Source organism: Sabethes cyaneus, chromosome 3, assembly GCF_943734655.1.
Source record: "Sabethes cyaneus chromosome 3, idSabCyanKW18_F2, whole genome shotgun sequence".
Lineage (NCBI taxonomy): Eukaryota > Metazoa > Arthropoda > Insecta > Diptera > Culicidae > Sabethes > Sabethes cyaneus.
In genome coordinates, this window is record NC_071355.1 from 108,749,709 (window position 1) to 108,777,047 (window position 27,339).

The 27,339-nt window shown below is 44.8% G+C and overlaps 1 protein-coding gene across 4 annotated transcripts in view; it reads right to left on the bottom strand.

Annotated features, from left to right (window-relative positions):
• Positions 1-27,339, bottom strand: part of LOC128743640 (uncharacterized) — a 296,700-nt gene extending 269,361 nt beyond the window's left edge. Inside the window, exon 1 of one of the 4 annotated variants that reach the window (XM_053840254.1) lies at positions 27,301-27,339. The gene's annotated coding sequence lies outside the window, so the exon portion shown is untranslated. The other 3 variants (XM_053840253.1, XM_053840256.1, XM_053840257.1) reach the window with 3 other exon arrangements.

Consider the following 27,339-nt stretch of genomic DNA (forward strand, 5'->3'; position numbering starts at 1 on the left):
GAAATCAGAGTCTATAAACCAGCGGCCTTTCTGCTGTTGCTGCTGTTAATACTGGAGGTGTCGTTGCTGCTGATGTTGTGGGTGCTGTTGCGGTTGCTGCTGATGCTTATGCTGTCGTCGATCTATTGTTGCTATCTCGGGCTGCTGTCTTCGGTTGAAATGCTACAACGCTTTAATTGAATGATGTTATTGCTATGAATGTTGTTATCAAAGAATTGTATATTGTACCAAAAGTTTATTATATTTATTCACTATCATTGATGTAACTGTAACTAAATGTAACTAAACACTCCATCTTGTTGTGCCATGAAATATTTTCTTTTAGGCGTTTATTGTTTTTATTCTTAGATGGCGGATAATTCTACATTCCACAATGCTAGTACAAATCATGGTATTGGCTGTATCCCTCGTGCCGTTATGAATTCAGTTTTATGTGCTGATAATTTGAACATGTGTCATATTAATATACAGAGCATCTGCGCTCGTATATTGAGTAAAGTTAACGAGTTGAACTATTGCTTTGGTAATAGTAAAATTGATTTGATTTGCATAACTGAAACGTGGCTATCTGATTCAATCCCGGATCAAATAATTGCTATTGAGGGTTACAGGCTAATAAGAAATGATCGCAAATATAGCAGAGGCGGAGGTATATGCATATACATTAAAACAGATCTAAAGTGCAGAATTTTGGATGCTTCTGATTACAGTTTAAGCAGAGCTGATAACCAATGTGCAGAGTATTTGTTTATAGAAGTACAGTGTAACAATGAAAAATTTTTGCTTGGTGTGTTCTACAATCCTCCACGGTCGGATTGTTCTGAAGTGTTATATCGTTTGTTGGCTGAGTTCACAATTCAATATAAAAATATTGTCCTGATGGGCGATTTCAATACTGATTTAAATCAAAGTAATGCAAAAACAAACAGACTACGTAGTACTATTGAATATTTTGGAATTCAGTGTATGAATAACGAGCCAACATTCTTCCATCCTGGAGGATGTTCATTGATAGATCTTGTATTAGCTAACAATTCTTCATTTGTGTTTAACTGTCATCAAGTTGCGGCATCTGGTTTTTCGAAGCATGATATAGTTTTTGCTTCTCTAGATATGTCACGCGCAACTACGAATACGACTTTTTATTATAAAGATTATGCTCGAATTGATCGACCGGCTCTCGTTAATGCCCTGAGTGAAATTAACTGGCAGTTACTATATTCAATCAATGACCCTGATATTGCTTTAGATGTTTTGAATTCACATTTAATCGAACTGTATGAACTTTTTGTTCCAAATCGACCAAGTAAACCGAATAATAAGAATCCGTGGTTCAATAGAAACATTTCAACAGCAATGATTGAAAGAAATATTGCTTACAGACTGTGGGTTAATACAAAAACTGAATCTCACCATAATCAGTATAGACGCTTGCGTAACCGTGTAACTAGTCTGATAAACAGTGCCAAATCCCAATATATTAGCCAAACCATTGATCATGTTAATTCTAACAGTGAACTCTGGAAAAGTCTCAAACAGATTAATTCGATAAATAGCCCAATCAACAATGAAGTAATTTGCGGTTTCGTCACCAACGAGAATGACATTTGCTGAGGATCGCTTATGTAGAAGTGAGAGGGGAGCAAAAAGTGGAGGAGAGGATCCGGGAGTTTGGAATTTGATGTTGTTGATGTTACTCCTACTGCAAACAGCCTCAGCGAGGGCCTCAGCTAATGTCAAAAAATCTTTATATGTGTGCGTGGTGGAATACTTCATGAACCTTTAGATAATACCAGCGATGAGATCAACACTTTCTTTTCCAGCAATTTTACAAGAGAGTCACTATTCCCCCCAGTCCCTCCATTCAATTCAGATGGATTCAAATTTCATTCAACTAACTCTGCGGAGGTTATCATTGCAATTAGCTCCATCACATCACATGCCATTGGACCAGATGGGGTACCAATGAAATTAATCAAATGGATTTTACCGTCGATTATTGAACCAATCACTTATATTTTTAATTTGATAATCTCCAGCGGCAAATTTCCTCGTGTCTGGAAAACGGCTAAAATTGTGCCAATCATAAAAAAACCAAGAGTTTCTAGGATTGACAACTTGCGACCAATAAGCATTTTGTGCTCCCTGTCCAAAGCATTCGAAAAAATAGTCAAACAGCAAATAATGACATATATCGATGAACGCGATCTTCTCAGCCCTTTTCAATCAGGTTTTCGAAGAGGTTACAGTACGACAACGGCATTACTCAAGGTTCACGATGATATTCACAATACGATTGATAAAAAAGGAATGGGTATACTTGTCATGGTGGATTTTTCTAAAGCTTTTGATCGGGTATCTCATAACAGACTTTTGCAGAAATTGTGCACTAATTTCGACTTCAGTCGGAATGCCGTTAAACTTATTGAGTCTTATCTGTCTAATCGTTCTCAATTTGTCTCTGCGAACGGAAGCGTCTCACATTCCTTATCTGTTTCCTCTGGCGTTCCTCAGGGATCAGTTCTAGACCCACTTCTTTTCAGTTTGTACATTAACGATCTACCGTCAATACTCAAAGTCTGCAACTGTCATATATTTGCTGACGATGTGCACATCTATATATGCAGTAATGTGCTAAGTCCACTCGAAATGACTCAATTTTTGAACGCGGATCTTATGAACGTTTTCGCTTGGTCAGAACAAAATATTCTTCCCATAAATACTTCTAAAACAAAAGCTGTATTATTCAGAAGAAATAGACGTGTTAGCAACCCACCAGATATTGTACTTGGAACTGACTTGATTGATTATATAGATAAAGTATCAATTCTTGGAGTAATGTTTGAAAGTGATTTTGAATGGGATAGTCACGTTAATCATCAATCAGGAAAAATTTACGCAGGACTGCGTCTTTTGAGAATGACATCCTCCATTCTTCCCTGTAGTTTTAAAATTAAACTGTTCAAAACGTTATTACTACCTCATTTTATCTATGGCTCAGAACTACTGTTAAATGCTTCTGCTAGGGAAATTGGCAGGATGCGCGTTGCTTTAAACAGTTGTGTACGTTGGGTCTTTGGATTGTCTAGATACTCCCGCGTTACACATCTCCAGCATAAATTACTTGGCTGCCCTTTCTCTGAGTTTCTCAAATTACGGGTTTGTTTAGCACTATTTAAAATGATCAGCACAACAAAGCCGAATTACTTGTTCGAAAAACTTCAACCATTTCGAAGTAATCGGGCACGAAATTTCAACCTTCCTCAATTTAATACATCGCATTACGGTAATACCTGTTTTGTACGAGGCATTGCAAACTGGAATCTACTTCCTAATAATATTAAAGAAATTACTTCCTTTTCTAAATTTCGGAAAGAATGTATGGCATGGCATAACAGATGGGGTTAGACAGTTACAGATATTGGAGTATAGTAAGAATTAAATCAGAAATTTAGAATTATAGAAACAACTATGCGTTGACCTGAATGCAGAAATTAAAAAGGTTAATCCTTACTCTGTATGTATTAGAAAATAAATAAATAAATAAAATAATTTCCTAAAACTTGTAATTCAATTTATCGATCTGCTATGTCTCAATAAACGCTCAGCAAAACATAATTGCTAATGGAAAATAAATTTAATTGATCATATAGATCATTAAGTGTTCATAAAACGTATAATCTGGAATTAGTTAATAGATATTTGGTTGCGCACATATTTCGTTGAACTAGCGATTTTCGGAAAAGCAGCAACACAGTATCAAACTTTCGTTACATCAATGAGCTTTTAAAGAGCTTTCAACTTTCGCCGCATCGATGAGCTTAGAGTTAAGTAAACAAACAAAACGCAAACGCAGGAAAAACGCAATCCGATGCAAGCGGATTAATTAAACATCCTAGTGATCCTACGCATTATTCTGTTGCTGCTGTTAATTTTGATTGAATCGGAATGCCTTGATAAAGAAAACAAACACTTTTTCGCGATGTTTGTAGTCAGTGCGGTTGGCTGCGGATCAGCTGTTTATGTTTGCAAGCTCCGCTATTTGACATATATTACCAATACTGATACAATATTCAAATAAACGTTTAGATTTTTGACGAACACATGAGATGTACAGTACAGTGTTTGTCGCACTAACACAATAACGTTAGCCACTCTCGGTTCCGCCTTAAAGTGTACAAACTCTAACGTGGGGTAAAAATTTCCATTTTACTACTTGCTAATTGCTACCGACAATTGAATTTTTCTCTATAACAAATAACCGTTTCCGTTTCCGTTTGCAGCACAAGGTGGGGCAGTTAGAGCCAAGTCTGTCCAGGGCTGAGAGAAGGTGGTTGTGATAATGATGAAAGAGTCCTTGCCGACAACGCTAGCGCCATAATGCGTTGGTGATGATGAATTAATGAGGAGGAAGAAGAATGACAGAACTTGACTCTTTCCATCCCCGCTATAATTGTACGAGCAATAACAATGACTGTACTTTACTTATCTTGAAATTCTCCTTCCTTTCGTTTATCTGCTTCTCTGCGTGTGTCAGTCTTGTTCTACCCGTGTAACCTTGATAACTCGCGGCCTTTGTTGACTTCACGCCGTCCTCTCCAACGTCTTCAACCTATGGCTGATCCCTCGTTGCCCCCCGCAACGTTAGGATCGCCGTGAGGAGCAACGACCGAAATCAGACAACGAAAAAGAGAAGAAAAAGAAAAGGGGGAAAATCAACATGTTGATTGCAATTTTCGGGTTAGTAATATCACGAGAATTCTATGTCTGTCCATCACCTATGCTACTACCAACTAACTACTCGCTAGGATGGACACTACTCATCTCTCCAACTACCTACCATCTTTGCAGTATTGTAGCTGTTGGCGTTAATTTTCGAATATTTTGTGCCGAATATTATTCAAGAGCAATATTATCACTCAGAACTATCGAAAAACTACTTGAACTTCCGAAAAGTAGAGCAGATGCGATATAATGGGGACTGGTAAGCAAAGCCATGAGTTTATACCGTCTTTAAACATTACCCTTCTTTATCGACAGGCTTCGCAGCCGGCTGTTAGAGTACAGGAAAATTACGGGGCCAGTGCAACAATCCTACTGACTCTAACTAGCTAGCACCGCCTAGCCGAGATTCGAACATACGACGACTGGCTTGTTAGACCAGCATCGTACCTCGAAGCTAGCTGGGCGGTCTGGGGACTGGTACTCGCTCGTATTATTCCCGGTGGCAGTAATTGCCTATTTGTAGCGGTAGCCAACCGATTTGCCGGTATGCTCTTCAGACCGTGGTCAAATTGAAGCAATTCTGTAACTAAGAAAGGATGGGGTGGATCATGTAGAACTTCACTTGGAGATAGGTATATATGCCGATATGTATATAGGAAGTGGAAATAATGGTATATTGAGGACAGCCCTTCGCTATCGCTTGAATCAGCCAGAGAATCAAATACTTGTTTTTACTTGAAGAGCTATACTCTAAAAAGATTTAGTTAGAAGTGGAATTCCAGTTGAAGTCTGCCAGGATTGGGCAATGGACAGAACAAAATGCATATCAAGACTATAAAGCTTTTCGAGAGATCCACTGAGTCCGCCCGCGACGACAGCACCAATGGAGAGGAGCAGGCCGCCGGTGAGTTGCCACCGTCCGACTTGATGGACTCTCCGACAGTAGCTCATCAGCATTAGGGGGTCTTTAGGAGACAAACAGCGTCATTCATGATAATTTTATATTGTTAGTTGAGTACCGTTAACGCGGTTAGTCACAAGGCATGCAAATCGCTCTAATAAAGGATGGAAATGAGAAAATAACAATAATAATTATAATTAATTACATCCAAAACAATAGAATAGAAGGGACAGTAACAACAATGATAGCAATATTGAAGATGGTTATAATTGTACCAGTAGCAAAAACAATAATAATAATGAAGTAATAACACAGGAAACACATCATAAAACACTCAAACATATATTCATTCATACCTATACACCCATGCACACTCGGCTGGTGAATGGCTATAACAGTGTAACCTGACCACTTTCAGTTATAGCAACTCTTATCCCTACCTCCTCGTGGTGCCAGCTGGTAATACAACCAAGTCCCGGGAAAAACCAGAAACTCCCCTCTGGTTGGACCCGTGGTTGTAAACAGACAGGGAGAGAGGGACACCTAGACCTTAAACTTCTGGTCTATCAGGTGTCTGAACGGTCCGTTGGGACCCATTGGGGCCGATGCCAGTAAGGTTTCAACTTCGGTAAACTGGAGGCTATGTTATTGGACATGATTCGGACACGATATACAACACGACTTAGGGCTGGCATTTGCGACGAGCTCCCCTAGTAAAGTCACGTGATAGCGACTTGAAACGGCGAGGTGGCAAACGGTGCATGTGTCTCCGTCCCGTAAAACCTGGCAGGCCTTCAAGTACGTTCCAAATCTATCGACCGGCGACCACCGGGCGGGAGTAGGTTCAGATGCTTTTTCCTGATTTACGCCGATCTGGCTCTGAGGTGCAGTTGCCCATAAGGCGCTGCCCCAACCCTCGCATGGTTCTCCCTGTTCCATAGATCGCCATGGGATCATTAAAGCGACTACTTCAAATGGGTTTGGATAGCGGCTTGAAGGGGGACCCTTTAGAATCAGAATGAGCCTTCTAAACAAATTTACAGCAAGTGCGGATACGGTGGAAAACCCGTTCGCGAGGGGAGGCATCCAGCGTTCTCCACCAAGGGTGGAGAAGGATGCAACCCGAAGTGCTAGTGTGGGTGGCAAGGGCAGCGGTACGCCTGCCACGCCAGACACAGCGATGAACGGCCCATCGCTAATCAAGGCGATGGGAAAGAATAGAGAGGAACTACCCAAAGTGGTAGCCGCGTCACAGCAGCTCGATTTAATCATCGAGTTCACGTCAGGTCGCGGCAATTTCTCCAAGGACCTGAAGCAGAGCTTGCTCATGCTTCGGAGAACCTTGTGTGCTGCGACCAAAGTGCACAACGACCTCGTGGCGCATGTAGGAGAGGTGAAGACCGTGAAGGCGTCGAAGTCGGTACAAACGGATGCCTGCTCGTTGACGGCGTGTCGCAACGTGGCCCTGGAAGCCACGGAGAGCGCTACCAACAGCGGTAAGGCATCTGCTAAGCGTCTGAGACAGTCCCCGGGGGATGGCACCCCTGGTGGACCAAAAAAACGCCTGATCGGTAAAAGCCCTCAGCCTAGCGAGTAGGTGGAGCCAACCGACCAAGCAGCGGGAAACACCAAGACGGGTGGCCCGTGGATCGAGGTCACGGCCAAGCGGAAGAAAAGAAGCTCCACCAAAAAGAAAGCTTCACCTAAACCGACAGGGAAGCGAGCGAAGAAGGGCGACGCTTTTATCCTGAAAACCGACGGGTCGAAATACTCGGAGGTTCTGAAGGCCATGAGAGGAGATGCCCTACTCGCGGACCTGGGCGCGGACGTGCGGAGCATCCGCCGCTCACGCACGGGCGAAATGATCCTTGAGTTGAAGAAGGACGCCACCAAGAAGAGTTCCGCATACAAGTCGATAGCGGAAGGAGTGCTCGGGGAGGGAGTGCAGGTACGTGCTCTCACACCATAAATGATTCTCCAGCTTAAAAACCTGGATGAGATCACCGATGTGTGTGAGGTCGTACAGGCCCTCAAAGAGCAAAGTGGAGTGGTGGTGGCAACCGAGGCGGTTCGCCTGCGTAAGGGTCCTGTCGGGACCCAGGTAGCCACCATACGACTTCCGGTGGCGGACGGAAACGAAGCCCTGAAAGCTGTTAGGCTAAAAGTGGGATGGTCGGTATGCCCACTAAGCGTGCTAAAGCAATCGGAGGCTTGCTTCCGATGCTTCGAGCACGGGCATAAGGCCTGGAACTGCAAAGGGCCAGATAGGAGCCAATTGTGCAGATGTGGCAGTGCTGGCCATAAAGCAAGGGACTGCGCGGAGCCTCCCCAGTGCTTGATCTGTACCGGTAAAAGGGACGCAAAGCACGTAACGGGAGGTCCAAGGTGCCCGGCTGGTGTGCCGGCGACCAAGCCACGATCATAGTGCAAGTTACCCTTATTCTGCGAGTCACATGACTCAATACGACAATTGTCACTCGCCGTGACTCGCCACGGCGAGTCGAGTCACCTAAGTGACAATCGTGTCACCTACGTAAGAAACCCTTGTCACCTAAGTGACAAGGCGAGTCACCTAGGTGACAATTGTCACCTGATTCGCGGTGACTGCAACATAGTCACGTCACTCGCCTCGCAGAATAAGGGTAAGTGACACAACTCAACCTGAACCACTGCAGCACGGCTCAGCAGCTGTTACACCAAGCAGTTTCCGAGTCGGCAACGGACGTTGCCATCATCTCGGACCCATATCGCGTCCCGCCCGGAAACGGCAACTGGGTGTCGGATGGGTCCGGGACGGCGGCTATATGGACGACAAGCAGGTTTCCGGTTCAAGAGGTTGTGTCAACCGCAGACGAGGGATTTGCGGTTGCCAAAGTGGGTGGAGTGTTCTACTGCAGCAGCTCCGCCGAGATGGTCTATCGAGCAATTTACGCGGATGGTAGACCGAGTATCAGTTGTGCTGACTGGTTTAAGGCCGGTGGTTGTGGCGGGCGACTTTAACGCTTGAGCGGTAGAGTGGGGAAGTCGTCGCACGAACCATAGGGGTCGGATTCTGCTTGAGGCTCTGGCAAAGCTTAACGTAGATCTGGCCAACGACGGCAACACAAGTACCTTCAGTAGGAACGGTGCGGAGTCTATCATCGACGTGACTTTCGGCAGTCCTGGTCTGGTAGGAGACTGGAGGGTAGACAATGGCTATACTCACAGTGATCATCAGGCGGTCCGCTATGGTGTCGGTCAGATAACGAGGCGGCAGGCGGCGAGTAGAGCCGACACTCCAACCAGCCGTGGATGGAAGACATCATACTTCGATCCCGAAGTATTTGTGGAAGCGATCCGAAGAGAGTGCGGTGATCGCGGTGTGCCCGATCCGAACGCTGATCATTTAATTGAGGTACTGCCGCGAGCGTGTGACGCTGCCATACCTAGGAAAAGCCGACCTAGGTATGGGAGGTCACCGGCTTACTGGTGGACAGCTAAAATTGCGGAACTCCGCGGAGCGTGCTTTCATGCGAGGAGAAATATGCAAAGAGCTCGTTCGGACGAAAGTAGGGCTGAATGTCAAGTAGCACTTCTTACTGCACGCGCAGCGCTTAAGAGTGGGATAAAAGCTAGTAAACGAGCCTGCTTTGAAAAGTTATGTGCTAGTGCTAATGCGAACCCGTGGGGTGATGCCTACAGGGTCGTAATGGCAAAGACCAAGGGCGTGATGGCGCCCGCAGAGCGATCGCCAGAGATGCTGGAGCAAATCATCGAGGGCCTCTTTCCGCGCCACGAGCCAAGGCCCTGGCCTCAGGCCGCTAAGTCGTCCCACGGCCGGCGTTCCAGTATCTCAGACCATAGCGTAGGATGGTCGGCCTCCATGCCAGGCACCGGGACTAGACGGAATTCCGAATTTGGCCATTAAAGCGGCTATTTTAGAGACTCCCGAATTATTCGAAGCAGTAATGAGTAGATGCCTGGAAGCTGGCCACTTTCCGGCCAGATGGAAGCGACAGAACCTGGTCCTATTGCCGAAGCCGGGAAAACCTCCGGGTGTCCCCTCGTCATATAGGCCGATCTGTCTGCTCGATACTGCCGGCAAGGTGCTGGAGAGGATTATCCTTAACAAACTTGTACAGTACATGGAGGGTACAAACGGTCTGTCAAGGAACCAATTCGTCTTCCGTAAAGGCAAATCTACGGTGGATGCCATCTTGTCTGTCACTAAGACAGCCGAGGTGGCAATCCAGCGTAAGAGGACGGGTATCCGCTATTGCGCAGTTGTCACGCTCGACGTGAGAAATGCGTTTAATAGCGCTAGTTGGGACACCATAGCTAACTCGCTTCGGAACGTCCAAGTGCCGGTGTCACTGTACAGGATTCTGGAAAATTATTTCCAGAATCGGGTGTTATGCTACACCACGGAGGAGGGTCAGAAGTGCGTTCCAATTACCGCAGGGGTTCCATACTGGGCCCGGTGTTGTGGAACGACATGTATGACGAGGTGTTGAAGCTAAAGTTCCCGGTAGGGGTGGCGATTGTCGGCTTTGCGGACGATATTACCTTGGAGGTCTACGGTGAATCTATCAGAGAGGTTGAGTTGACGGCTGCCCATTCTATAAGCATTGTCGAAGATTGGATGCGCTCCAGAAAACTGGAGCTAGCGCATCATAAGACGGAGGTTATCGTGGTGAACAACCGCAAGTCAGTGCAGCAAGCAAATATCAGCGTCGGAGACTGCACTATTTCGTCAACGCGGTTCCTAAAACTCCTGGGAATCATGGTCGACGACAAGCTCAAGTTCGGGAGCCACGTCGACTATGCCTGCAAGAAGGCTTCCACAGCTATTTCGGTATTGTCTCGTATAATGTCTAATAGATCTGCGGTATATGGCAGCAAGCGAAGACTTTTAGCCAATGTGCCGGAAGGGTCGAGAGGCGCTACGGCGAAGTCTACTTCCACCTGACACAGATCCTGTCAGGGCATGGTTGTTTTAGACATACTTATTGTAGCTTTCGACTGAGTATCTTTCCAGAATTTTATTTTTCGGCTTTGCAGTCCAATTGCTGATGAAAACGAACGTTTTCCTTCTACTTCCGACGTTTCGATTTATATTAAATCTTTTTCAAGAATTAGAAAAAATTCGTTTTTCGTCTATCGACTCTATTCAGTTGAGCATTAACGGTCACTTTTTGTACGGTGCTAGCATTCGTTTTTGCATTCGAATTTTGTATACAATTATCACAAAACATCACAATTTAAAAAAACTTTTTAGAAATCTGAATTTGGTACTATGCGCTACCTTTACCCAAAACTAACTGTCATTTTGAAAATTTAGACAGTATCTGCACAAGTTTGGGCATGCGGAGTCCCCCGCGTGTCCCGAAAACGTGGATGTAAAAGAAATTGCAGAACATGTTTTCTTTATACGCCCTCGTTTCGTGGGCGCGAGAAGCAACATGCAGGCAGTGAGCGGACAGGACACTACTCCAGATAACTTAGTCCAAAGGATGTGTTCTAGCTCGGCCGTCTGGGGAGCGGTCAATGCGGCTGCTAGCCAGATTATACTTGAGCTACAAAACCGCTGGAGAGCCGATCAACGGCGAGTAAATAGCCTAACTGCCATAGTCCAGTATTTATCTAAGAGGATGCGTTAAGCACAATAGCCCCTCCCTGAAGTAATACCGATAAGGTGGTGCCAGGGGGGATTGAGGCTGGAGACTCGAGAAGGGTTTTAGTGGGTCTGGGTCCTCACGCCCCATTAAGGGGGTCGGGATACCAAACCCTCGCGGTCTATTTTATACATGCAGCTATAAAATAGATACCACGGAGGTCCACAGCCTTTTATTTAGCAACCCCTCTCCCTACCTCCTCGTGGTACCATCCGGGATACGTTCCTTAGTGGAAATCAGACAACCGGTGGAAACTAGGGTCGCATGCGGACAGGGAAGGAGGCACTCATGCGAATGCTGAGTGTAAATTCTCCGCCTGCAAATGACGGATCTCGGTAGGAACAGGTTCAAATCTTTCTTATATAAATAGGCTTATGTCTGTACCGAAAACCAGGTCTCTGACAGGACGTCATAAGAGGCTTATCGGTAACTAAAAACAGGTCCCTGACAGGACGTCATGCTTTCGTAGCAATGGGTTGTATTCTCAGTCACTTCCCTGGTCGACTGCTGGACTGCTCGATTGCTCAACTGGTTGACAAGACTACTCGACTAGACTGCTTAACTGAACTGCTCGACTGAAATGTTCGATTCGACTGCTCGACTCAACTGCTTGATTGGACAGATCGACTTGGTTGCTTGACTGAACAGCTCGATTTAACTGCTCGCGTGGACTACTCGACTTAACTACTCGATTCGACTCCTTGACACATTTGCTTGACTTACTACTCGACCCGACTGCTCGACTTAACTGCATGATTGAGCTAATCGATTCGGCTACTCCACTTGATTGCTTGACTGAACAGCTCGATTCAACTGCTCGACTGGAATTCTCGACTGAACTGCTCGACTCAACTGTTCGACTTTAGTGCTCGACTGAACTGCTTGAACCAACTGCTCGAATGAACCGCTTGACCCGACTGCTCGTCTAGACTACTCGATACAACTGCTCAACTAAACTAGTCGATTCAACTGCTCGACTGAACTACTCGACTCGACTGCTCGACTCAACTGCTCAACTGAACTACTCGACTCAACTGCTCGACTAAACTGTTCGACTGGAATACGCGAATCAATTGCACAACTCAACTGCTCGACTCGACTGCTCGACTGGACTGGTCGAATGAACTGTTCGACGCAACTGTTCGACTTAACCGCTTGACCCGACTGTTTGACTAAACCATTCGATTCGACTGCTCGACTAGACTACTCGATTCAACTACTCGACTGGACTACTCGACTTGACTGCTCGACTTGACTGCTCGACTCGACCACTCAATTCAACTGCTCGACCGGACTGCTTGACTGAACAGCTTGATCTAACTGCTCGACTAGACTTCTCGATTTGACTGCTCGTCTTGACTGTTCAACTCGATTGCTTGTCGCGATATTATATGGTCGGTATTAAATCAGACCGGTACCGGTATTAACTCCGCCAGTGACGGACCTTCGCTGATGAACCGCCACGGGTGGCTCCCTAAAAAGAGTGAACAAGTGATGGGGAAATTGGATCGGGACCCGAGCTGTCTGTCACAAGCCAGGATAAAGGAGTGTTGAGATTTGTCGCTCGGCGTGCAGCTCCGGATGGCTCCATGGTAAGTTTATGGTGGATCCATCCGGAACTGCACATGGAGTCTCTTCCGCGGCAAATCTTCTAAAAATCTTTTGCTCTCAATGTAGCAAGTAGTCTAGGAGCATGCTGCAATCTGAGCAAAGTGCGGAGGAGGACCCTAATCCTCGGTGTAACGCGACCCGTGCCTAGGGATGAATGCTTGGGGGGGTCTAATAAAGTTTCCCAAGGTCGAACGGAGCCTGCATGGTACCAGAGCACCCTGTGCAGTATATTGCTCCCTCTGTTCCAAACTGGTAAAGAACCGTTGATTTTCTCCCCAGCAGAGTACAACCATCGCCATGGATAACCTTGAAACAATAACTGATGGAACAACCAACGACCCCCAAGAGTTGGTGATAAACACCGGAGTAGGTGTAGAGGTGGCGCACGACGGTAGACCGGAAGTGCGCAGTCCAATCGGCACGGACAATACTGGCGAAGTAATGGATACAGGGATGGAAGAGGACTTTAACCTCGACAGCATGTCGCTGGAAGGAGGACTCTCGGCTTCATCCCTGATCCTGAATTCACCAACAGGGAATGCGGAGAGCGACGCGGATAACCTTCCCGATCCGGCGACGCTACCTGAAGTCAAGGGGCAACCTGGGACTTCCGGAGTTGTAGCCAAGCGTCTCTTCAACGCGCAACGGCGACGGCAGAAGTGGTATCGGAGCAAGGGCTACTCAAAGGATGAAGCGGAGGAACTTGCCCTTCTGCCGGCCGGCCAGCCTAGCCAGCGGGACCTTGTCGTTGCCAAAAGGCAACGATCCGCTGATACGGCGTCGCCGAACATCAGCAGCAAAGGTCCCACTAAAAAGAGACCACGCAGTCGAGCCTACGCGGGTCCTTCGGCACCAAAACCATCCTCGGAGTGCACCTACAGGGAAATGGTGGATACTTTTAGTGTAGCCATAACTACGGCTGATTATCCCGTTTCCCTGCTCGCTACGGATCAGCTCCAGACTGTCCGCGCCGTTCTTCTGGATCAAATAGCTGACCAGGAGACTCCAGACATTAGACCCAAGTTCAGGAGCTGCCAGTTCAAGAACGGCTACCTGATACTGGCTTGCTCTGACCAGAACACGGTCAAATGGCTGGAGCAAACGGCATCTACTCTCGTCCCGTGGGAAGGAGCACAACTACGGGCCTACGACACGAAGGACCTGCCGAAGGCTCACACCTTCATAGGGTACTTCCAGGACAGTGTCGGTACCACGGACGAGAAAATCTTGAGATTCCTCCAGAATCAGAACGACGGCTTTTCAACGCAAGCGTGGCAGATACGCCGTCGCATTGCGCGTGGAAATACCGTGGAACTGTTAATGGAGGTTGACCAAAAGTCGGCAAGTCAGATCACTGAGCAGCGCTTTATGCTAAATTTTATGTTTGGCAAAGCACGCATGCGACAGGTTGGCAGAGGTCTGATCAACACAGGCGCAACAGTCTCTGCTGCAAAGTCGAGGAAGGTACGAGCGGAACTCCCTTCTGGGAGCACCTCGCCACCACCAAGACAATGCAATCCTGCAACGTTGAGGGTGGAAAGTGCGGAACTTCCCACTGGAAGTGCCCCGCCGACACCTAAACAATGCAATCCTGCGAAGACTAGGCGAGCGCCGCGAAAACCTCGCAAGAGGCGTACGCAGCAATCACCAGTCGATGGTAGACCTCAGAGGCTCAATCCGCCGTTAAGTGCGGGTCGGACATCTGTGGCCTGTCGCCTGCGGCAACCGAAGCCTGCCGCTCAACTCAGCGAAAACGCTGCTGGTACCCGTTCGCCAAGGCTCGATCCAGTACTGGATCAAGCTGAAAACGGCAATCCTGCCTCCAAATGAGCAGCTTTCGCTGCATTCAGGTGAACCTCCACCATGCCAAGGGCGCGACTAGTGTCCTATGCCGGAGGTTCACCAAAGAGCAGCTGAGTGCTGCTCTGATCCAGGAGCCATGGATCAACGATACCACGATCCTCGGTCTATCAGGCGCTAATGGTAAGTTGATCTATTGTAGTACACAGTCCAAGCCTAGGACTGCCATTCTGTTAAATAAGAGAATAACATTTTCTCCAATTACAGAATTCATCCAACGCGACGTCGTTGCCATTACGGTGGTAGTCCCGACGACTAGAGGGAAGCAGGAGATAGTCGTTGCGTCCGCCTACTTTCCAGGGGACAAGGACGAAATACCACTGCCCGAGGTTGCTGAACTTGTGCGGTACTGCAGAGCAGTCAACAAGCCGTACGTGATAGGCTGCGACGCAAATGCGCACCACACGATATGGGGCAGCTCGGATACAAATAACAGGGGTGAGTGCCTACTTGAATATCTTACTTCTAACGATGTCAATGTAATCAATGTAGGGAATGACCCCACCTTTATAAACGCTATCAGACAAGAGGTCCTAGACCTTACTCTATGTAGCGCCTCTATAGCTGAGAAAGTCAAAAATTGGCATGTCTCTGATGAACCAAGTTTATCAGACCACAGACATATCATTTTCGACATCGAGGCTAATCCTCTAGAGAACAATTCAGGAATCCGAGGAAAACCAATTGGAGTTCCTTTAGGGATCATCTGATTGCCTCACGTAATTCCTGTCACAATAATATACGAACTCCAGTTGAGCTGGATATCGCCGCTAGTGGCCTGCAATGTAGGATCACAGACGCGTATAACACAAACTGTCCCGTAAACACGCGAACAGTTTGCCGTGATGTGCCCTGGTGGAATGAGACGCTTAGCAATCTCCGTCGGAAGGCAAGGCGTCTGTTCAACAGGGCCAAAATCACGTCTAACTGGGAAGACTACAGAGCTTCCCTCACCAAATACAACGCTGAGCTACGCAAAGCCAAAAGGAAATCACGAATTAAATTTTGCGAAAGCATTCAAACTCTGCCAGAGGCTACGCGTCTGCAGAAAGCGATGTCCAAGGACCATTGCAATGGTCTAGGGCAATTGAAAAAAGAGGATGGGAGTCTCACTGTTACCACCAGGGAAACTCTGGAAGTTCTGATGAACACGCACTTCCCTGGTTCGACAGTGACCACTGGACAAAACATAGGCGGGCAACAGTGGAATGGGTCATTACACAATGTGCCAAATGATTCGGTTCTACTTGCACGCCGATTGTTTACGGAGGCTTCGATCAATTGGGCACTCAGCTCTTTTGAACAAATGAAATCTCCAGGTCCGGATGGTATTCTACCCATTTTCTTACAAAAAACGGACGGCGTTATAATGTCCGAGCTCATCAACCTCTTTCGAGCCAGTTTGACTTTGGGGTATATCCCAGAGAATTGGCGGAAAGTAAGGGTGGTGTTCATACCTAAGGCTGGCAAAAAAGACAAAACCATGCCTAAGGCTTTCAGACCGATAAGTCTGACTTCAATGCTTCTTAAGCTGATGGAGAAAATCACGGATAACTATATCCGCAATGAGTTTTTAAAAAACTCTCCGTTACATGTAAATCAACATGCATACCAACACGGTAAATCTACGGAAACCGCACTGCACTGCTTAGTGACGTTAATTGTGAAATCGCTCAAATATCAAGAAACGGCACTTTGTGCTTTTCTTGATATTGAAGGCGCTTTCGATAACACGTCCTTTGCATCAATTAATACGGCTCTCTGTCAAAAGAGAATCGACCACACTACAATGTGCTGGATTCAAGCAATGCTCTTGAGCAGACAAATTACAGCATCTTTGGGAGATACGTCGGTCACGATTTCGGTGATCAAAGGATGTCCACAGGGAGGAGTTCTCTCCCCCCTGCTCTGGTCACTGGTGGCCGACGCACTCCTTCACAAGCTATCACAGCTTGGTTATGAGACCATTGCTTACGCCGACGACGTTGTACTTATCGTCAGAGGAAAGTTTGACGCAGTACTGTCAAGTCGCTTGCAAGGAGCTCTAAACACCACCATGTTATGGTGCTCACAAGAGGGACCAAATCCCACCAAAACAGTCGTTATACCATTCACTAGGCGAAGGAAACACACCATTACTCCGCCTATACTGAATGGTGTCAAACCATACTCGAAGGTGACCAAATCGGTCATCTTCGCATACATCGGGAATTCAATCTGACACCCTTAGTAACTTCAGTCTCTGACTGCATGGAAGCCAGGCCCAATATGGACGTTCCATATGAGGTGATTGAAACAGATCGCTCAATGTGGAATAATGGAGGGCCAGATCTTCCATCTGGAACTATCTGTTTTTTTACAGATGGTTCAAAAATGGGGGCCTGCACAGGCTCCGGAATCTACGGACCCGGCATCAGGGAAATTATCTCATTAGGAAAGTGGCCCACCGTTTTTCAAGCAGAAGTATATGCCATATACATCTGTGCGACAATATACTTGAAACGAAAGTACAGGCATGCAAAAATCGGTATCTTCACGGACAGCCAAGCAGCACTACTGGCTCTCAAGTCCGCCAAATGCGTGTCCAAATTAGTTTGGGAGTGCAGCACAGCATTGAGGGAACTCTCCCGCCAAAACAAAGTTCTATTACTTTGGGTGCCCGGTCACTGCGGAATCGAGGGCAATGAATTTGCTGACAACCTAGCAAGACAAGGATCAGCTCAGCAATTTATTGGTCCTGAACCGTTTCTGGGCACCTCCACATCCGCCGTGAAAGGCGAACTGATGACATGGGAAAAGCTAGAAATAGCATCCCGTTGGAATCAAACACAGGGTTGTAGATAAGCTAAACAGTTTATCTACCCAAACCCTGCAGTAGCTAAAAAACTACTCCATTTAACTCGTAGTGAACTACGCACGATCACGGGACTCCTAACAGGACACAGCCCCGCTCTTTATCATTTAAAGAATATCGGCAAGGTATCATCTGACACCTGCCGCTTTTGTAACTCTGAACCTGAAAGTTCAGCGCATCTGCTCTGCTATTGCGGAGCTCTTGCATTATCAAGGCACAACTTCTTAGGAAGTTTCCTTCTTACTCCATATCAGGTATGGAGCCTAAATCCCAAAACGGTCATTGGCTTTATAAACCATGTAATACCGAATTGGGGCACAGGATTACAACTATTCCGCTCAACTCCATCAATGGGTATGAGCGATCCGTAAACTGTGTACAGCAATCGGGGCCTGCCACAAAAGACGATCATTAAGACTGTCGCAGTAGCCTTTTAACCCAATGCCCTTCTGGCATACAAAAAAAATCAGACCGGACCAAGTCGCAAAATTTTAAAAAATGAGTTAATGATAGCAAACGATCAAGAATTTTCTCAACATCATTTTACATTAATCAGACTACATCAATGTTGCAAACAGCCAGAAGTTTTTATTCAGTCAAATAAGATCTAATACAACCATAAAAATTATTTGTTTCAGTTTCCGGAATGTCTCTTTTATGTACAACATCTTAGAGCTATATTATGCAATATAAAAACTCAAAGAACTAATACAAAGATTAAACATCTTCGCAAACATTGGCCAATGGAATGTATCCGCAGTTTTCTGAATTCTAAACAGACATTTATATTTTCCGGATCGTAAGATTCGGGCTCAACTAGTGAATCTATAAATACTAGGAATCAGAGCAGAGAGTCCAAAGCGAGGATGGTTTTTATAGCTGTTATCCATGGCTATCACGTAAAAATCTAAATGGATAAACCCCTAATCCAAGGTATCATGCGACCCGTGCCGAGGGATGAATGGTGGAGGGTGTTCTAGAAATACTCAGCCGCTAACGGAGCCTGTGAAGTACCAGGGCACCCTCCACAGTATTTTTGCCCTTACTGCATTAAACCGGTCACTGATGCAGCGGACCATCTTTTACCGAACTACTCGTGGGATTCATATGGAGAGTCTTAATATAAATAAAACACAGGGCTCCGGCGGCCTCTCTCTGCCGGAAACGAAGGAAGAGGAGATGAGCATAGGGGAGGATCAGGAATTGAACGATGCGTTAGCAGAGGCTCCGTCTTGTTCCTCGTATATTCTCAACACGCCGACTCGTTGTGAGTCGACGGACGACGAAAGCGACGGAATAACCGTCATAGTCAGATCTGGACGTAAAGTGGAAGGTCCAGCTGAGAATGACATTCCGTGGAAACGGAACCTGATTAAAGCTCAGAAAAAGAAGTTAAAGAGTTTGCTTGCCTCTGGGCTTCCTGTGCAAAGCAGGTACGGGAGCAAGTGTTAACACAATCTGCTTCTGTGTCAGGTAAAAGGCAACGAGGCAAGCGGAGAAAAGCCGATCCCCAAAAAACAGAAGCGAATTCTAAACCCTTAAGAGCGAGTGGGACAGGTCGTGCGAAAGCAAACCACCCATCCCGCTCAAAGGGGAGGAACAAGAGTGAGGTCTACGAGAGAAGCCCCCAAGCTTCCCTCGGACTCCACTACTGGTGTCTCCTACAGGGAGGCCGCAGGTCAGATCAGAGTTGGGATCCTCTCTGAGGACTATCCCAGCACTGAACTGAGTACGGCACAACTGGATTCGATACACGATGCTCTACTAACAGCCATAGAACAACAACGTAACGAGCAGGTTAAACCTAAGTTCTTTAACTGCTCGTACAAGTCCTGGTACCTGGTTCTTTCTTGTAAAGACCAGGAAACTTCGGAGTGGTTAAAGGAAGTGGTTCCTGGCTTATCACTATGGGAAGGATCAAGACTCGTTGCTTTGGATGCAAAGAACATTTCGCGTCCAGAAATCTATCATGCTTTCTTCCCACAAAGCGCGTCATTCTATAACGAGAGAATCAGAAGACTCATAGAGAGTCAGAATGAAAATCTAGTTACTAATAAATGGCGAATTCTGCAGCGAACTAATCCAAATGGGAAACATGCGGATTGGTCGCTAACAATTGATGAAGCTTCTATGCGTCAACTCGTGAATAGGAACTTCGTCATAAATTTTCGGTTCGGCGAAACCCAGCTGAGGAAAACAAGTCCGAGGCAACGTCAAATCACAAGTCAGCCTATGGAGGCAAATATCTCTGAAGCCAGTACTAGCGAAGTCAAAGTGAATCAAGGGTCCGCTGGCGCTGAGTCTCAAAACTCCAAGAATCCTGACAACCAGTGGATCCATTAAGCTAGTGGAACCAAACAGGAGGTTACACAGAATGCTCAAATGGCTCCCAACAGTGATTCTGGTAAAGAGAAGACTCATCGAGGTGAGTCTCCCATGCCCATGGATCTTGACAGTATGGCGGTGCCAGGGCCTAGTGGAACCAAAACAGTAATCTTCACAAGTGGCCCAGGAAACTCCTGTAAGATCCGTGGAAAAAGCGAAACCACTCGAAGCCAGCCTCCCCTCGATTCAAACCGAGTTCGGGTACTGGCAGTAAGAAAACTGTCACCATGAGGTCTAAACCTCCAGGGAATCCGTCTCTCCCAAATGCTAGTGAGCGGAAAATTCACAAAAATGCAGAACACAGTAGGGTTCTGCAGATAAACCTCCATCATGCGAAAGCTGCATCGGGCATACTTTCCAGGAGGTTTATCAAAGATGCTGTGGACCTGGGCTTGATTCAAGAGCCCTGGGTCTACAACGGAAGAATACAAGGTATTCAAACCAGAACATGTAAGTTATACTATGATGACAAGCATGACTCTCCGAGAGCTGCTTTCCTGGTTAATGCAAATATTAATTGTTTTCCCATTACAGAGTTCATAAAACGAGACATCGTCGCGATCAGAGTTGAGGTACCAACCGCCAGGGGAAAATCCGATATTATCATAGCATCGGCCTATTTTCCTGGTGATTGTCCTGAGGCTCCCACTCAAGAGGTTGCGGCGTTTGTAGAATACTGCAGAGAAGTCAACATCATCGGCTGTGATGCCAACGCTCATCACACTCTGTGGGGAAGTACTGACATCAACAATCGAGGTGAGTGCCTTTTAGAATTTCTCTCGTCAAACAATATCGATACTGCTAATAGAGGCAATGAACCAACATTCATAAATGCTATCAGGGAGGAAGTCTTGGACCTGACCCTGTGCAGTCCAGTAATTTCGGAGAAAATACAGAACTGGCACGTGTCGGACGAAGCATCGCTATCTGATCACAGGCACATTATTTTCGAACGGATGGGTGGCCTAGTGTCACAGGTCGCATATCGAGATCCTAGGAAAACCAACTGGGATCAGTATGCGCTTGAGCTCGAATCGAAAAACCTCACTACAAGAATTAGGTCGGTTCAACTTGAGTCGGCTTCGAAGGTCTTAAACCAAACGATAGTCTCTGCTTATAACAGTAATTGTCCACTTAAAAGGGTTACTTCAACTAGGAATGTTCCATGGTGGAACAGAAGGCTCGAACGGCTTCGCAAAATGGCGCGAAAGCGGTTCATTAGAGCAAAGATTACTTCGGACTGGACTCAATATAGGAGAGCTCTAACCGAATATAGCAAAGAACTAAGACGATCAAAAAGGAAATCTTGGGTACACAATTGTGAAAGCATTGAAAGTACTCCAATTGTGGCAAGACTTAACAAGACTCTTGCTAAGGATCATTCGAACGGACTCGGTACTCTCAAGAAAGATGACGATTCGTTCACAAAATCTCCGACTGAAGTACTAGAAATGATGATGGGGACTCACTTTCCGGGATCTTCCTCAGTTCATGCTGCTGCCAGCTCGGACTCTGATTGTGACATAGGATGTTCTCAAAGAAACTTTTCGGGATCTGAGAGAACAAAAGAGATTGCAACCAGAGTCGCAGGGATGACTTTCACTAGAGCTAGGATGGAAAACGCAGTGAGATCCTTTCAACCTTATAAATCGGCAGGTGCAGATGGGATTTTCCCAGCGCAGGTTCAAAATGGAGAATCAGCGCTAATTCCATCTCTAATCAAGATTTTTAAGGCAAGTCTGATACTAAATCATATTCCGTCTACATGGAGATTGGTAAAAGTTGTATTTATACCAAAACCAGGAAAACGTGACAAATCACATCCAAAAGCCTTCAGACCAATTAGTTTATCATCAGTATTGTTGAGAATTATGGAAAAGGTACTATATAAATACATTAAGTCTGAATACAAGATTAGATATTCATTATCGAAACACCAGTTTGCTTACCAAGCTGGGAAATCTACAATCACAGCACTACACACGCTCGTGACAAAAATTGAAGTCTCTTTCATCGAAAGAAACAGCATTAAGCGCGTTTCTCGACATCGAAGGGGCCTTTGATAATGCTTCTTATTTATCAATGGCAAATGCGATGAAGAAAAGACAGTTTGATAACTGTATAGTCGAACGGATCCACAGTATGCTCACACATAGTGATTTGCCTATGTGTGAGCATACTGGGGATCCATTCGACTATACAGTTATCAAACTGTCTTTTCGGAGCTAGGAGGGCTGTCAACAACGGTGACTGCAACCAAAGGTTGCCCACAAGGAGGGGTTCTTTCACCCTTTCTTTGGTCATTGGTAGTTGATGATCTTCTGAGAAGCTTAGAGGCAAAAGGTTTCGAAGTTGTGGGTTTTGCTGATGATTTAGTCATCATGGTTCGTGGAAAATTCGACGACGTGATATCGGATAGAATGCAAAGGGCCTTAAACCTCACACTATCTTGGTGTAGTAAAGAAGGCCTGGGCATTAATCCTTCAAAAACAACAATTGTTCCTTTCACTAGGAAGAGGAAACTGAAGTTACAGTCTCTGCACCTTGGGGAAGAAGAAACTAAATGTAGCGTCTCAGTTAAATATCTGGGAGTAATCCTAGACGCTAAATTAACTTGGAACGCACACTTAGATTCAATAATCAGCAAGGCAAACACTGCCCTATGGGTAAGTTCAAACATGGTGGGAAAAACATGGGGCCTCAAACCAAAAATGGTGTTGTGGGTCTACACCGCCATTGTGAGACCTAGGATAGCTTATGCTTCGTTGGTATGGTGGCCAAAAACTTCAGAAGCCACGGCTATTAAAAAGTTGAACACACTTCAACGATTAGCATGCATGGCCATAACCGGAGCAACGAAAAGCACACCTTCGAAGGCTCTAGAAGCTATTCTCCACCTGCTACAACACGTTGAATCAACACGTTCAGTTAGAGGCTAACACTTAAACGATGGAAAACAATACTCGACGGGGATAAAATCGGACACTTGAATATCCTGAAACTTCTACCTGTTGGCTCAGTTGCGGAAATGAATAGTGATTGGATGGAAGCTAGAACCAACTACGACATCCCATACACGGTAAACGAACCATCACGTTCGGTCTGGGATGAGGGGGGACCTAGCGTCCGCAGTGGTTCAATCAAGTTCTATACCGATGGGTCAAAGGTGGGAGTCAAAACGGGTGCTGAAGTAGGAAAACGAAAGTTCTTGTGAACACGCATCTCCCTAGTTCGACAGTGACCACTGGAGGCGACGTCGACGAGCAGCAGCAAAATGAGTCATCACGCAATGTGTCAAACGACTTGTGCACCAACTGTTTACGGACGTTTCGCGATCAATTGGACGCTCAGCTGCTTTGAACCAATGAAATCTCCAGGTCCCAACGGTATTCAATCTTCTTACAAAAATCGGACGAGTACAATGTCCAATCTTATCTTTCGTGCCAGCTTCTTTTTGGGAAGTATCCCAGCGAGCTGACGGTAAGTCAAGATGGTGTTCATACCCAAGGCCAGTGGTGGCTAAACTGCGGCCCTTCAAGATGATCGTGTGGCCCCGCACTGATTTGGTGGACTTATAAAAAAGAATTTTGATGACATAGGAGCCCCTCAGCACAGAACAGAAGTGGAAGTCCGAACGATTCGGCGATCAAAACTGGTAACAGAGACTTTTTTGTTTTTCTTTTTCTTTGAAAAGATTTTCGCATAGAAGCGAATAACAGCAATATAAGCAGAACGCTCGCTGCCAATCGCATAGCAGATTTCACATGCTTTCGTGTGCATTCGTATACGTTCGTCTGTTTTCGTGGGAAAAAGCGACCCGCTACCGCCAGGTTCGCTAGTATCTGTAGAAAGTAGCATGTACGTGTTTGGATTTCTACTTCCACTTCTGTTCTGTGCCCTCAGTATAGTTGTAATGCCTGTTGTGAATCTGAATGCTTTCCGGTTTAAATCTTGTGGTGATTCTTAGAAAACGGTTTTTGTTGTCGCATATTATGCACAGGAATGGCCAGAGATTATTGCGGTCCGCGGCATTCGTAGGCGATCTGATTTGGCCCGCACCATACCTGTGCCTGGATACCACAGCCCAAGGCAGATAAGAATAAAAATAAAACCATGCCTAAAGCCTTCAGATAAATTAGTCTGACATCGACGCTGAAGTTGATGGAAAAAATCACGGACAATCACTGGCGTAATGATTTCTCGCGTAGCTTTTCAAAGTGATCTAGGTAAGGGATCATTCAATAATGACGTCCATTGCTTATGGGGGGAGGGGGGTGTCAATTTTGTGACAGGTTGTGATAAAGGGGGGGGGGGGGAGGGGGTCTAGGCAAATGTGACATCCGTCGAAAAAAAATTGCATTTTCATCAAAAGGCAGCAAAAATATATTTCTCAGTCATTCATCACTCATTGATTTATTTCGATTTTCGAACTTATTGTTCCGACTGACGGCGCTTGAAAGTCAGGCACAATTTGTCAATGTTAACTAGATAGACCACGCGTTACATTGCAAGATCAATTTACACATCAATTTCAGTTCATTTGCAATCAAAGTTTCTAGCTTTTTACTAAATAATGGATAGAAAAGTATAATGAACTCTAAAAGCTATCGTCACGATGTAGTGAAACCTGCTTCGCCAACGCAGATTGAAGCTTGTTTTGAAGCGGAGCCATGCTACTTCAATTGAAACCAAAGCTTCATTTTTTTCATTGATTTGTAACAATTTGCAATTGAATGTTGTTAGAGCCCTTGTTCGTAGTTATTATTTTTTATTAATTGTTATTTTCTATATTTTTTTTATCATACATTAACTCTTAAAGGCTTAAGCTAGTTTTATAAACCACTTTTACTTTCAACACGCTTTTCATTTTTATTTTGAGTTTGTGTGACGTCCAAAGGGGGGGGGGGAGTTTGAGTTTTGTGACACAATCGGACAGAGGGGGGGTTTAAAAAAGCAGAAATTTGGTGGACGTCATATTTGAATCGTCCCTAACGAGATTCTCTTTGGGTCTGTTCTTTTTCGCTTATCACGGCGATGCAAACACACTTTAACATATCAGCTTTCTACGAGTTGATTGCTGGCGCCACTAGCTAGCTAATAAAAAATAAAATATAATAAATATAATAAAATAAAAGTACTTTAGTTGAATTGGCTTTATGTCGCCACAATATTCGGGAGAGATGGATGCCAAAAAGAGTCTCCCAACGTTACGTTACAACGTTACAAAGCTAGACGAGATTCTGTAAAGAACTCCTCTTTGGATGGTAATTTACAAGCTTACCAGCGTGCTAAATCCAGGGGAACCACACTTCATTGCCTAGTGGCGCTAATTGAGAAACTGCTCCAATACTAAGAGACGCATTCTGTGCTTTTCTTGACATTGAAGGCACTTTCGACGACATATACTTCGCTCCAATTAATACGGCTCTCCTTAACAAAGGAACTGACCAGCCGACAATAAACTGGATTCAATCAATGCTATCGAGCAGGGAAATCACAACCTCATTCGGAGATACGTCAATCACGGTTTCAGCGATCAAAGGATGTCCTCAAGGAGGATTTCCTTCCCCATTGCTTTGGTCACTGGTCGACGTACTCTTGGCACAAGCTGGCACAACATGGTCATGAGATCATTGCGTACGCCGACTTATTGTTAGAGGTAAATTCGACGCAGTGCGGAAGTCATGTGCAATGAGGTCCAAATACTACTATTTCGTGATGTTTACAATAGTCACCAGCTTCATTGCGGTCGACTCAGTCGAGTTACTCGACAAAATCGTGTCGCATCTGACTTACATAATAGGTAATACCAAAAGTAGACTAGCCGAGTTTTTATATGTTTAATAATGAAAACGACTTAAGAAGCTTACTGAACACGTATGACACAAAACATGCTTAAGAATTATTGTAGTTTCTTGCTACATACTTAACCAATTCGTCTATACTGTGTCACGTTGTATTAATTTTGCAATGTGTGGTTGTTTATAATAGTGAAACATGAAAAAGCTACATTTTTTCTTTATGTCACATGTGAATATTATACAGCAATACATACTTCGATATAAAGCAACCTCGATTCAAAGCCACTTCGATATAACCTAACTCGATATAAGATAATTATTGTCTCGATATAACTTTTTTTTAAATTAATAAAAATAACTGTATTGACTTTCACTGTGGTGTGACTTTGCATTATTACTATGCGAAAATTCTTCCTATTTCTTAAATGTTGCAAGTTATGATACAATATCGTTATTTAGATTTTCAAATTTCCATTAACAAAAACTTTACACTCTTCGCTTTTTCGCATTTCTTAATGAATCTTTCAAACTACCAGACCAATCATCGTGAAATTTCAAAGTTAACGGTTTGAAAGGCTTCCCTTTCATTTGCAATTAATTTCGTTTAAATAGGAATAAATTTCGTTGTTGCTTCGATATAACGTAACGAAAACAAAAATAAAGTTGCTTTATGTCGAGGTAGTAATGTACTGTCTGATAGCTGATAGCCAACATTATGCGTGAAAAATATTTGGTTGTCACTATTGAGGATGCTAAAATAAAAGAAAATATATTTTCAAGTTAAGTCTTCCTAGACATCACAACCTACCAACATGTTCCCAAAATACACAGCAGGATTGCGAGAGGTAGGCTGCGTTTTGCTTAGATATTCAGTAATCCATAGTGTTTATTATTATTTTTCTAAACACACATTTCTTCCTAATTATTAGAATAGAATAGAAAAAATTGTGACTTTCAAATCAAATATTGCTCTTGCGAGTGCAAATATTTAATATCTTAGATAACATTCTATGTCAATTTTATTTCGTAAAATGAAGCTAAGCTCTATGGCTCAAGTAACATGATTAATCACTTTATCACACATGGCTACACGCAACAAGTGCGCCCATAGAATTAAACCTAGAATTATTTTATGCTGTCTCGTAGACTGCTATCCATTTCTTATTTTTACACTTTTTTGTTCTGCCATGACTAAAAACCATAATATAATAACGCAATTTTATTTCTTGGCTGCACTTCATAAAAAAAACTATACATTAATAGAAACCAAAAGAAACTTGCATTCAACATTCACCATTTTGATGGAATTTACTGTCCATTTTTAGTAAACCGAAAAAGATAATTACGTCAACGTGTTTTGCTGTATGTCTCTAGATTATCGTTACATACTGAAAAAGCACATCAAGACTGATATACTTGTATGATATTACTACAGGTCAATTCCGTAACATAGATTTCATTTGACACAGTTTCATAAACCTAACAGTTTTCTTCTGATAATTAACATACCACGCAGCACAACTAACATACAACACTAGCTGCATCAAT